Genomic DNA, 13095 nt, shown 5'->3' with positions numbered 1-13095 from the left:
CCACAAGTCTGGAATGGTGACCGGAAAAAAGGTTAAGAAGCCTCAACTATTACTATTATAAGAAGCATCAGTTCAAGTTTGCAAACAAGTACAAAAAGTCGACATTTAAAGATTTGAAATGGGTGACTTGGAGCGATGACACAAAAGGCAATAGACTAGGCTCTGAAAGAAACAAGGGAAAAAGGGGCTAATGGATTGAGAAATTGAAGGAAACCTCAAAATTGGTGGAGGAAGCCTGATGATATGGGGTTGCTTCACAGCCAAAGGCGTTGAATACTTGACCAGGATCAATGGTGGTCTCAATGCTGAGCTATATGTCAGTATCCTACAAGATTAGTTACTTCGCACACTCAAGTACTATGGTATGAAAAGGATGACATAGTGTTCCAGCAGGACAACAACACAAAGCATATGCCATAATTAGCGAAAAAATGGTTCAATGACAATGAACTAGAGGTGCTGGATTGGCCCAACAGTCACCAGACCTCAACCCAATCAAACACTTGTGGGTAGAATTGAATAAAACACTGTATACATACCCAAGTGAGTCGACCAGTATACACCAACTTTGGGAACGTGTAGAAGAGACCTGAGATCAGATTTCAGTCGACACATTTTGAATCAGATCTTTTTTATTAAACATTCAGGAATCAATACAGAAAGAATATGACATCTTATATAGCTAGTAAAAATTACATTGAAAGCAGATATTATTTAAAGGGTAAGTCGACACATTTTGAATCTGACCAAAAGCATGCCCAGAAGGATTCAGACAGTGTTGAAAGCCAAAAGGTGAATTTACAAAATACTAACAAAATAATAAAAATTAAAATTTAGATCTTTAGGAGCAAAACAGCAACAATGCAGTGACAATGCAATAATCTGTATGACTAATCATATGCTAAATAGTTGCAAGTCAAATTTAAGTATGTTGATATCCAAGATTATTGTCTATAAAATGATGGCAGTCTCAGGTTCAAAGCAGAAGTGGATAAAGAGCTATGGAGCCTAAAAGTCAAAAGTGCAAAACATAGTTTCCCTTTTGCTCTTCACTGTATATTTATGTGCTCTGTGTATACATGTGTGTGTATATGCTTTGTGTAGACATGGTTGTGTGCTATGTGTGTGTATACATATGTGTGTAACATAGTGTTTGTGTCACATACTCTGTGTGTATGTGTACGAGTTCATTTGTGTAAAAAAGTTGACAATCGCCCAATGATTGAGCAAGATGCTGCTGATTCATCGGGTGATTGGATTGTTTATTTCGAAACAAAAATCATTTTACTCAGCAGCACATCGCCTGGTATGAACTGCAGATGTGCTGCTGATAACATAATATGTATGGGGACAGATTGATCAACTAGTGGTCGTTCTGTGCTCATCATCGTTTGTCAACCTGTGTAAAGAGGCCGGGAAGCAAGTGCCTAACAACTTCAATATTGACGATCGCTCTATATCTGGACTCAGCGCATGTAACTGTAAAAGCCTATTTGAGTGTGATGGTGCAACTTGTGAGCATTTAGGGCCCTACTTTAAACTTTTGCCCAGGGCTCCTCTTTGTGTAAAACCAGCCTCACCCATAGAGAAAGAATGAAGCAGTGGTGCAGATGCTCAGCCACAACTACATCCTGATGGGGCACTTCAGAACCCCATTCTCTGTAGTGTTGGGGTCTCCACAAGTTATCACCTATTCTTTGGATTTGTAATAACTTTTTGTGTAGGAATTAACTCCTTAAAGATTTGCTAGCAATCACCCTATGTGCTATTAAACTATAATATAGTATACATCAACCTGCAGAAAGTCCCTGTGCCGTGGGTGTCCTTGCAGTGGCTTCTGTCGGTGGTTTGTTTTCAGCTTTCTTACATGCCCTGAATACATTATTGACAGGTAGATAGATTTGAATAATCCCTTATCATCCCACACACAAACAGAAATTTCTTCTCTGAAGTTTTCAGGCATTTTTCTTCCATTGTTTTCGATTCCGCTGTGATTGCTATTGGCTGAAAATACAAGCAGCGTCGCACTCCCCCACTGCCACTCCTGGACACATCAGAATACGCCACTCACTGTATACCGGCTAAGAATAGCGATCCCGAGCCAGGCCTTTGTTACCAGCAAACAGGGGAACTACTTTCAGTACATTGCTCACATACTCCGCGTTCTGTCTTGCTGAACCCAGGGTTACAATCCTCGTATAATGCACAATACATTGTTACTACTGTTCTCAGTATTGACAACTGTCCAGAAATTCCAGGACAGTCGGTCACTTTTTCACCCTGTCTGTGAATGATATTTAAGGAGTCAGAGATTTTCTTGAAGTTGAAGAAACTTATACAGATTATTATGAAAGCAATTCTCATCGTTTTACAGTTTACAGGTAAATGTATCACTTATAAATCATAATGATATATTGTGGTTTTCCAACGTGTTTGTAAAAAATAGTATCTGTCCATGCCGTGATTTTATGGTAAGCTGTCCAGAAAAAATAAAAAGCCAAGTTGGCAACCCTGACTGTTCTCGATTTATATAGAGCCACCATCAAGAGAGTACATACTGTATAAATAATGGGGTCCCATAGCAGAAGTTCTAATTGCCAACCCACCTACAAAAGAAAACAAAATAATTAATATTCGGCGAGGTCACAGAAGAGCATATCTCACAACTTTGCAGCCTTTACATAGTACTGTAATTTTCCTCCTACTGAAGCCCTAGATTTCCCTTTCATTGCCCTCAAAGTATGATGCCAACAAAAGTGCCACACAAACATTGTATAACATCTCCACAGTGAATTCCTAAATGGTACACTCCACATGTACTTCATGATGATCCTATTGTACCCCTCCTCAACTCTCGACAAAATAAGGTGACCCCAATACAGTAAAATCTCCCAACTGTGACCACCACAAAGCCCTACATGCAGTATAATGGGCCTACAGACAGTATAATGGCCCCACACCTCACCATACAGTATAATGGCCCCCCACATAGCCCTCCATTAAGTATAAAGGCTCACACATACAATGGCATGCAAATGTTTGGGCACCCCTGGTCAAAACTACTGTTATTGTCAACAGTTAAGCAAGTTGAAGATGAAATGACGTCTACAAAGCCTAACATTAAAGATGACACATTTCCTTTGTATTTTAGGCAAAAAATATAAATATTTATAGTCTTTTTTTACATTTTAAAAACTACATAATGGAAAATGGGCCAATGCAAAAGATTTGGCACTCTTGAAGATTTGTGTGCTCAGAAAACTTTGACTAAGGTTTCAGACTTTTTTTATTAGCCTGTTAGGGTTATGGCTTGTTCACTATTATCATTAGGAAAGGCAAGGTGATGGAAATTTTCCAGCTTTATAAAATCCCTGCCTCCTCTTTTAAGCAGCTGTCTAACACTCTGTCTAGGCAGCTGCTTAAGAAGATAGCAAAGTGATAGCAAAGATAAGAATATAGCAAAGTGCTTTCAAGTTCAAGAAATGGCAGTTAGCATGAACAGAAGAGGTCAAGATAAGGTCTGGAGGACCAAGCAAAATTTCAGTGAGAGCTGCTAGTATGATTGCTAGAGAGGCAAATCAGAACTGCCGCTTGACTGCAAAAGAGCTTCAGAAAGATGTAGCAGACTCTGGAGTTTTGGTACATTGTTCTACTGTTCAGAGACACCTGCACAAATATGGCCTTCATGGAAGAGTCATCAGAAGAAAACCTCTGCTGCGTCCTAACCATAAAATTAAGCAGCAGAAGTATGCAAAAGAATATCTAAACAAGCCTGATGCATTTTGGATACAAGTCCTATGGACTGACAAGGTTAAAGTAGATATCTTTGGCTACAATGATCAAAAGTATGTAAGTGGATCAGTCATGATTTGGGGATGTGTTGCAGCCAATGGCATGGGGAACATTTCATGGTTAGAGGGAAGAATGGATTCAATGAAATTTCAACAAATTATTGATGCAAACATAACACCATCTGTAAAAAAGCTGAAGTTGAAAAGAAGATAGCTTCTACAAATGGATAATGATCCTAAACACTAGTCAAAATCCACAATAGACGACCTCAAAAGGCGCAACTTAAGGTTTTACAATGGTCTTCATTACATCCCGGTACACTATATCCCAGAACACAGCGAAATACTTCCGGGACATGCGCAGTAAGGATTATCGGCTTTGCCTGCAGTTGGGCAAAGCGTACTGCGCGTGCGCGAAGCCAGATTGCTTTGCGCACACGCAAACTATGGAGAAGAACTAATCTAATACAGGAGAAGATCGCGGACGGGGGTCACTGATGGGGTGGAGAATGAAGAACAAACATCGCCCATCGGACCGGACCCAGGCCATTTACATAGGCCTGCAACTTCCGGTGAGAGATTCCCTTTAAGGAGATTATAACTAAACAAAACCAAATAAGACTTATAATAAAATTCTGAACATCTACTTTTGAAAGCAATATCTATTACTGTATCTGTAGATTACTTAGCAAAGTCCTGCTGATAGGTTTGCTTTAAAGTTTATGGTCTTCCACGGTCAGCTCTGCTGTATCAAGTTAAATGTTAAACTCGTCTCAGGTACCAAGGTGATCCATCCGCTGTCCACAGAAGACAGCAAAAGTTAGACTAGCTGCACACTGATTCAGCAGTGGCTTACTGGCTTCCTTTTGTAGCATCCGTCTGAATTCCCGAATAACGGGATGAATAGGTGCCCCTAATAGACCATTCATTACAAGAAGATAAACGGAGATGGGCTCAATTTATGCTCTTTTTCGATTGTGTCAATCTTTTCAGAGGAGCACAAGAACATAGCTGACTATGCTCAAAAGCGCATCAAAGTAGTCATGAATGACTCTGTCATAGGCAACTCTGAATCCAGTATTTCAGGGATTTACATGGACGCCTTGAACAGAAGCCATAAAACCACTGGTGAACGTAGGGTGTACCTCAAATTAGTGATCTAGATTTCTTCATAAGACCTTCTGCTTTAAAAGGTTATTCTCCAAATTCACAAGCTACACCCTATCCACAGGATGGAGGATTGGTTTCTGATCCCCGTGGGCCCAACTTCTTGGACCCCCCATGATCCAGAGATCAGGCCTTTGCAGCCCTGTCTTGAATGGAGTGGAGGCTCACATAAATGTATGTGACAACCAGTGGCTGGCATTATAGCCACGGGACTTATCCCCAACTTTTTAGTCTTGCAGTAACACATTATATAATAATTCAGCAAAATTTCAGTGAAAATGCACTCTAAGAAAATGTATTAAAATGTATAAAAAATTCTAACAATTGTATTATTTACTCTGACCATCATGATAAATTCTCATGTGATTGTCCGTATGGGCACAAAAAATTCATAGCACGGCAGCCAGATGGTCACGACTATGGGTACATTTTAAAATGATTCTTGACATGGAAAATTACAAGTGTCGTTAGGGCATTTGATGGTCAGAGGGAAAACGAGAGCTAGATTTACACATACAAGGGGTCGCCCGGATTAGATCCATCTAGAAACGTTCGTTATGTGCCTCATTAAGAGGGGGGTGGGCTAGCATCATGCAAGCTTTTAAGAAATTAGGTCAGGGGAGTGGCCCTGATTAATGGGGGTTAGGGGAAAACAATGACATTGATGTCCATTAAAAAATCTTTATGGAAACGAGGTCATGTAAAAGAAAAAAATGTAAAGAAAAAAACTAATAGACACAATTCTGTTACTGTAATCATTATCCTTTAATCTATGGGATAATCGCCCTGACACTCTAGCTCTGTGTACATCGCAGGGAGATGGGAATTCGCACAATGTAAATATCAAGAATAACAATAAAGAGTTTTTCTGGTTTTATGTAAAGAAAGCTTAATCTCTGGGTACAAGAGAAGTTTCACAACTTTCTACTACACTTTGGATTGATTGAATACAGATCTTTCATCGCACAGATCTGACTTAGTAAATATATGTATTTCCCATAAAATAGCAAATCTGGAGCATTTTTTCTTACAGCTTTTCTTTATGCCATTCCTTTGTTCCTACCCCTAGAAATTTATGAATTGACAACTGGGTGTTACTATTTCCCTTGCTAAAGAGGCATGTCCCTGCACAGCCTGAGAACGTCAGCACTGATTGGACAGTGTCAGACAGTGCAGTGACACGCCCCCATCTGGTAACTCTCATGTCAATCTATATATATATAATCGTCTTATTATGTCTGTCTGTAACAAAAGTCCCGTGGCACTGATTAGACCACGCATACCAGGAAAGGGGGGTGAGGGTGACCAAACATAAGAGCAAAGGGGGGTGAGGGGAACCATGCATACCAGCAAAAGGGGGTGAGGGTGACCATGCATACCAGGAAAGGGGGGTGAGGGTGACCATGCATACCAGGAAAGTGGGGTGAGGGTGACCATGCATGCTAGTATAGGGGGGTGAGGGTGACCTTACATACCAGCAAAGGCGGGTGAGGGGAACCATGCATACCAGCAAAGGGGGGTGAGGGTGACCATGCATACCAGGAAAGTGGAGAGAGGGTGACCACCATGCATACCAGGATAGGGGGGTGAGGGTGACCATACATACCAGCAAAGGCAGGTGAGGGGAACCATGCATACCAGCAAAAGCGGGTGAGGGTGACCATGCATACCAGGAAAGGGGGGTGAGGGTGACCATGCATACCAGGATATGGGGATGAGGGTGACCATGCATACCAGGAAAGGGGGGTGAGATGACCATGCATACCAGGAAAGGGGGGTGAGGAGACCATGCATACCAGGAAAGGGGGGTGAGAGGACCATGCATACCAGGAAAGGGGGGAGAGGGGACCATGCCTACCAGGAAAGGGGGGTGACAGAACCATGCATACCAGGAAAGGGGGGGTGATGAGACCATGCATACAAGGACAGAGGGGGCGAGAGGACCATGCATACCAGGAAAGGGGGGTGAGGGGACCATGCCTACCAGGAAAGGGGGTGACAGAACCATGCATACCAGGAAAGGGGAGTGACGGGACCATGCATACCAGGAAAGGGGAGGGGGGGTGAGGGGGACCATGCATTCCAGGAAAGCGGGGTGAGGGGACCAAGCTTACCAAAAACGGGAGGTGAGGGGACCATGCATACCAGGAAAGGGGGTGAAGGGACCATGCATACCAGGAAAGGGGGGTGACGGGACCATGCATACCAGGAAAGGGGGGTGAGGCGGACGACGCATACCAGGAAAGGGGGGTGAGGGTGATCATACATACCAGCAAAGGGGGGTGAGTGGAACCATGCATACCAGCAAAAGGGGGTGAGGGTGACCATGCATACCAGGATAGGGGGGTGATTGTGACCATGCATGCTAGTATAGTGGGGTGAGGGTGACCATACATACCAGCAAAGGGGGGTGAGGGGAACCATGCATACCAGCAAAAGGGGGTGAGGGTGACCATGCATACCAGGAAAATGGAGTGAGGGTGACCATGCATACCAGGATAGGGGGGTGAGGGTGACCATGCATACCAGGAAAGTGGGGTGAGGCGGACCACACATACCAGGAAAGGGGGGTGAGGGTGATCATACATACCAGCAAAGGGGGTGAGGGGAACCATGCATACCAGCAAAAGGGGGTGAGGGTGACCATGCATACCAGGAAAGGGGGGTTGGGTGACCATGCATACCAGGATAGGTGGGTGAGGGTGACCACCATGCATACCAGGATAGGGGGGTGAGGGTGACCATACATACCAGCAAAGGCGAGTGAGGGGAACCATGCATACCAGCAAAGGGGGGTGAGGGTGACCATGCATACCAGGATAGGGGGATGAGGGTGACCATGCATACCAGGAAAGGGGGGTGAGAGGACCATGCATACCAGGAAAGGGGGGTGAGGGGACCATGCATACCAGGAAATGGGGGTGAGAGGACCATGCATACCAGGAAAAGGGGGTGAGGGGACCATGCCTACCAGGAAAGGGGGGTGACGGGACCATGCATACCAGGAAAGAGGGGGTGAGGGGACCATGCATACCAGGAAAGGGGGGTGACGGGACCATGCATACCAGGAAAGGGGGGTGACGGGACCATGCATACCAGGAAAGGGGGAAGGGGGGGGAAGGGGAATCATGCATACCAGGAAAGCGGGGTGAGGGGACCAAGCTTACCAAAAATGGGAGGTGAGGGGACCATGCATACCAGGAAAGGGGGTGAAGGGACCATGCATACCAGGAAAGGGGGGTGAGGCGGACCACGCATACCAGGAAAGGGGGGTGAGGGTGATCATACATACCAGCAAAGGGGGGTGAGTGGAACCATGCATACCAGCAAAAGGGGGTGAGGGTGACCATGCATACCAGGAAAGGGGGGTGAGGGTGACCATGCATACCAGGATAGGGGGGGTGAGGGTGACCATGCATGCTAGTATAGGGGGGGTGAGGGTGACCATACATACCAGCAAAGGGGGGTGAGGGGAACCATGCATACCAGCAAAGGGGGGTGAGGGGAACCATGCATACCAGGAAAGTGGAGTGAGGGTGACCATGCATACCAGGATAGGGGGGTGAGGGTGACCATGCATACCAGGAAAGTGGGTTGAGGCGGACCACACATACCAGGAAAGGGGGGTGAGGGTGATCATACATACCAGCAAAGGGGGTGAGGGGAACCTGCATACCAGCAAAAGGGGGTGAGTGTGACCATGCATACCAGGAAAGGGGGGTAGGGTGACCATGCATACCAGGATAGGTGGGTGAGGGTAACCACCATGCATACCAGGATAGGGGGGTGAGGGTGACCATACATACCAGCAAAGGTAGGTGAGGGGAACCATGCATACCAGCAAAGGGGGGTGAGGGTGACCATGCATACCAGGAAAGGAGGGTGAGAGGACCATGCATACCAGGAAAGGGGGGTGAGGGGACCATGCATACCAGGAAAGGGGGGTGAGAGGACCATGCATATCAGGAAAGGGGGGTGAGGGGATCATGCCTACCAGGAAAGGGGGGTGAGAGGACCATGCATACCAGGAAAGGGGGGTGACGGGACCATGCATACCAGGAAAGAGGGGGTGAGGGGACCATGCACACCAGGAAAGGGGGGTGACGAGACCATGCATACCAGGAAAGGGGAAGGGGGGTGAGGGGGACCATGCATACTAGGAAAGGGAGGTTAGGGGACCATGCATTCCAGGAAAGCAGGGTGAGGGGACCAAGCTTACCAAAAACGGGAGGTGAGGGGACCATGCATACCAGAAAAGGGGGTGAAGGGACCATGCACACCAGAAAAGGGGGGTGACGGGACCACGCATACCAGGAAAGGTGGGTGAGGGTGATCATACATACCAGGAAAGGGGGGTGAGGGTGACCATGCATACCAGGAAAGGGGGGTGAGGGTGACCATGCAGACCAGGATAGGGGGATAAGGGTGACCATGCATACCAGGATAGGGGGGGGTGACGGGACCATGCATAACAGTAAAGGGGAAGGGGGGTTAGGGGGACCATGCATACCAGGAAAGGGGGGTGAGGGGACCATGCATACCAGGAAAGGGAGGTGAGGGGACCATGCATACCAGGAAAGAGGGGTGACGGGACCATATATACCAGGAAAGGGTGGGAAAGGGTGTGACAGGACCATGCATACCAGGAAAGGGGGGTGAGGGGGACCACGCATACCAGGAAAGGGGGGTGAGGGTGACCATACATACCAGCAAAGGGGGGTGAGGGTGACCATGCAGACCAGGATAGGTGGGTGAGGGTGACCATGCATACCAGGATAGGGGGGTGAGGGTGACCATGCATACCAGGATAGGGGGGTGAGGGTGACCATACCAGCAAAGGGGGGTGAGGGGAACCATGCATACCAGGAAAGGGGGGTGAGGGTGACCATGCAGACAAGGATAGGGGGGTGAGGGTGACCATGCATACCAGGATAGGGGGGTGAGGGTGACCATGCATACCAGGATAGGGGGGTGAGGGTGTCCATACATACCAGCAAAGGGGGTGAGGGGAACCATGCATACCAGCAAAGGGGGGTGAGGTTGACCATGCATACCAGGATAGGGGGGTGAGGGTGACCATGCATACCAGGATAGGGGGGTTAGGGGACCATGCATACTAGGAAAGGGGGGTGAGATGACCATGCACACCAGGAAAGGGGGGTGACGGGACCATGCATACCAGGAAAGGGGCGTGACGGGACCATGCATAACACGAAAGGGGAAGGGGGGTGAGGGGGACCATGCATACCAGGAAAGGGGGGTGACGGGACCATGCATTCCAGGAAAGGGGGGTGAGGGGACCATGCTTACCAGGAAAGGGGGGTGAGGGGGACCATGAATACCAGGAAAGGGGGGTGAGGGGACCATGCTTACCAGGAAAGAGAGGTGAGAGGAGCATGCATACCAGGATTGGGGGGTGAGAGGACCATGCATTCCAGGATTGGAGGGTGAGGGGACTATGCTTACCAGGACTGGGGGGTGAGGGGTACCACGCATATCGGGATTGGGGGGTGAGCAGATTATTCATCAGCATTGGGGGGTGAGGGGACCATGCATATCAGGATTGGGGCGTGAGGGGACCATGCATACAAGGAAAAGGGGGTTGACGGGACCATGCATACCAGGAAAGGGGGGTGAGGGGTACCATGCATACCAGGAAAGGGGGGTGAGGGGACCATGCTTACCAGGATAGGGGGGTGAGAGTACCATGCATATCAGGATTGGAGGGTGCATTATTGCATTATTATTAAAACTTCATAAATAAACTACATACATATTCTAGAATACCCGATGTGTTAGAATCGGGCCACCATATAGTTTATTCATAACTTTCTAGGAGGAATACTGAATGGAAAGAAGTTTGGTCACATCCAATTACATCCAGTGTAGGAAATGCTAAACAGCCTGGCCTTCAGACTGATACATGATAGAAAACTAGCACAAAGATTAAACCCTTCCTGACCAGTCAATTTTTATTTTTTTAATCTAATTTTTGCACTTTTTCCAGTCCTCCATGGAAATAGATGTATGATGGCTTGTTATTTTGCGAGGATTGTTGTAGTCTTGAATCTTGAATGGCATAATTTATTTTACCATTTGATTTCCTGGAAAAGAAAAAAAAATTCAGGTGCGGTGAAATTTTGAAAGAAAAAAAAAAGTTTGGTAAAAATGACTTGTGAGCACAGCAATTAAAAAAACTACAATTTTGGTAAGTGGTGAAAAAAATTAGAATTATTATTCTTGTGTTGTGATTTTCAATTTTCGGTCAGTGGAGATGTGTGAGGGCTTGAGTTGCTGTGATAAACAAAAATGCAATTCTGGTGTTTCAGTTATTATTTTCTCATTATGGCGTTTACCGATCTGGTTAACTAATTTTATACTTTGACAGTTTGGACTTTTACAAAAATTGCGATGCCAATGATGTGCATTTTAATTTTTTTTCCCTATTTTTAATGGGGGGAAAAGTGGTGCAGGGGGGTGATTTACATTTTCATATTTTCTTTGTAAAAACTTTTTTTTTTTTTTTACTTTATCCTTCCAGGGCACTTATTCCTACTATCGTCAAGTCGATTATACTATATATTGCAATATCATGGTATTTCAGGCTGCTTTTCATAGGAGTACCACTGTGACAGGCACGGGGATTTTCAGTAGATCCCAGCTGCTTTGGCAATCTACTGGTTCCCTGAGATCATGTTGCAGGGAGAAGTGGGTGGAGATGGGTGCGGGGAACAGCACTCCCTCTGGTCCAAATGCTTTAGATGCTGCTGCCAGACACTGACAGCAGCATTTAAGTGGTTAACAGCAGTGGGTGAAGCTCGCAGCTGCTAGAAGCAGATCCTAGCTCTGTATCACTGCCAAAATTTGACGGCATTGATTCTCAGTTTGAATTTGCATCAAAGACTGGGATCCGACATATGAAGTAACATTACGTCATGTGTCAGGAAGAGGTTAATACGATTGCTGCTGTATATATCTTGCATAGCATTGTCTACACTGGATACAGCTGCAGCCACTTCTCCGCTGGGAGCAGGACTAGCTGTGTATGGGCTTGCAGCCTCTGAATGTGAAGAATGTTCACTGACAGCAATCGAGCATCTTGAAAATGGAGATGCATTAAAAAGTTGTACAACTTTTCTGCAGTGATTAAAGTGGTCGTCCAAAAATAACCAATTTATATGAAATAACACAAAACATATGAAAATTGGAAATAATAATAAAAAAACCCTCCAGGGTGCAGATATAACTTTTTTGTTATGGCGCCCCCTGGTGTTATATTCATCCCTGCTCAGAACTGCCACCTATTTAGGGCTTGTAAGAAAGCAAAAAAGTTGGTTTTCACAGGACGTGTTTACAGCTGAGAAAATGCAGCAAAATCCACAGTGGTAAATTTAGGAAATTCGTTATAAAGATTTTCTCCAAATTTCGCTCTTGGCGGATTTTTTCTGCAGCAACCAAATAAGATTTATTTAAGGGCTCAGTTTTTTCTGAGCTTAGATCGAACAGACAAAAATATCGCAGCTGCGAGAATCGGACTGCACTAGCCAATGCAGGTTAATTGGTGCGAGAAAAAAATCTCACGGCACACGGACCAGGCATGTGCCGTCCAATTTTTACCACACATCTCAAAGGAAACCCGACATTTCATCACCCAAGTATAGTAAACTCACAGCCCTAACCATCAGAATGGAATAGATAGAAATATGTCAGTGAGATATATAACCAGTACTTTGCATGTGTAGTTTTCTGTACTTGTATTAAAGGGAATCTGTCACCCCATTTTTGCTCTATGAGCTGAGGCCACCGCCATCAGGGGCTTATCTACAGCATTCTGTAATGCTGTAGATAAACCCCTGATGTAACCTGAAAGATAAGAAAAACGAGTTAGATTATACTCACCCAGGGATCCAGTCGGGTCCGATGGGTGTCGTGGTTCGGTCCGGCGCCTCCCATCTTCATACGATGACCTCCTCCTTCTTACTTCTGCCGCGGCTCCTGCGCAGGCGTACTTTCTCTGCCCTGTTGAGGGCAGAGTAAAGTACTGCATTGTGCAGGCGCCGGACCTCTCTGACCTTTCCTGGCGACTGCGCACTGTAGTTCTTTACTCTGCCCTCAACAGAAGCAGAAGTAAGGAGGA

The 13095-nt window shown here is 45.9% G+C and overlaps 1 protein-coding gene across 1 annotated transcript in view; it reads right to left on the bottom strand.

The window, feature by feature from the left end:
- Positions 1 to 620: 620 nt before the first annotated feature.
- GK5 (glycerol kinase 5) overlaps positions 621 to 13095 on the bottom strand; it is a 126428-nt gene continuing 113953 nt past the window's right edge. Inside the window, exon 17 of the mRNA XM_073576595.1 lies at positions 621 to 2606. The gene's annotated coding sequence lies outside the window, so the exon portion shown is untranslated. The remainder of the gene's footprint in view (positions 2607 to 13095) is intronic.

The sequence above is a fragment of the Dendrobates tinctorius genome, unplaced genomic scaffold, assembly GCF_039654945.1.
Source record: "Dendrobates tinctorius isolate UK_male_01 unplaced genomic scaffold, ASM3965494v1 ptg000049l, whole genome shotgun sequence".
In the NCBI taxonomy this organism is placed as follows: domain Eukaryota; kingdom Metazoa; phylum Chordata; class Amphibia; order Anura; family Dendrobatidae; genus Dendrobates; species Dendrobates tinctorius.
Note: the sequence above shows the minus strand (reverse complement) of the source record. Positions and strands in the feature narration are given on the sequence as shown.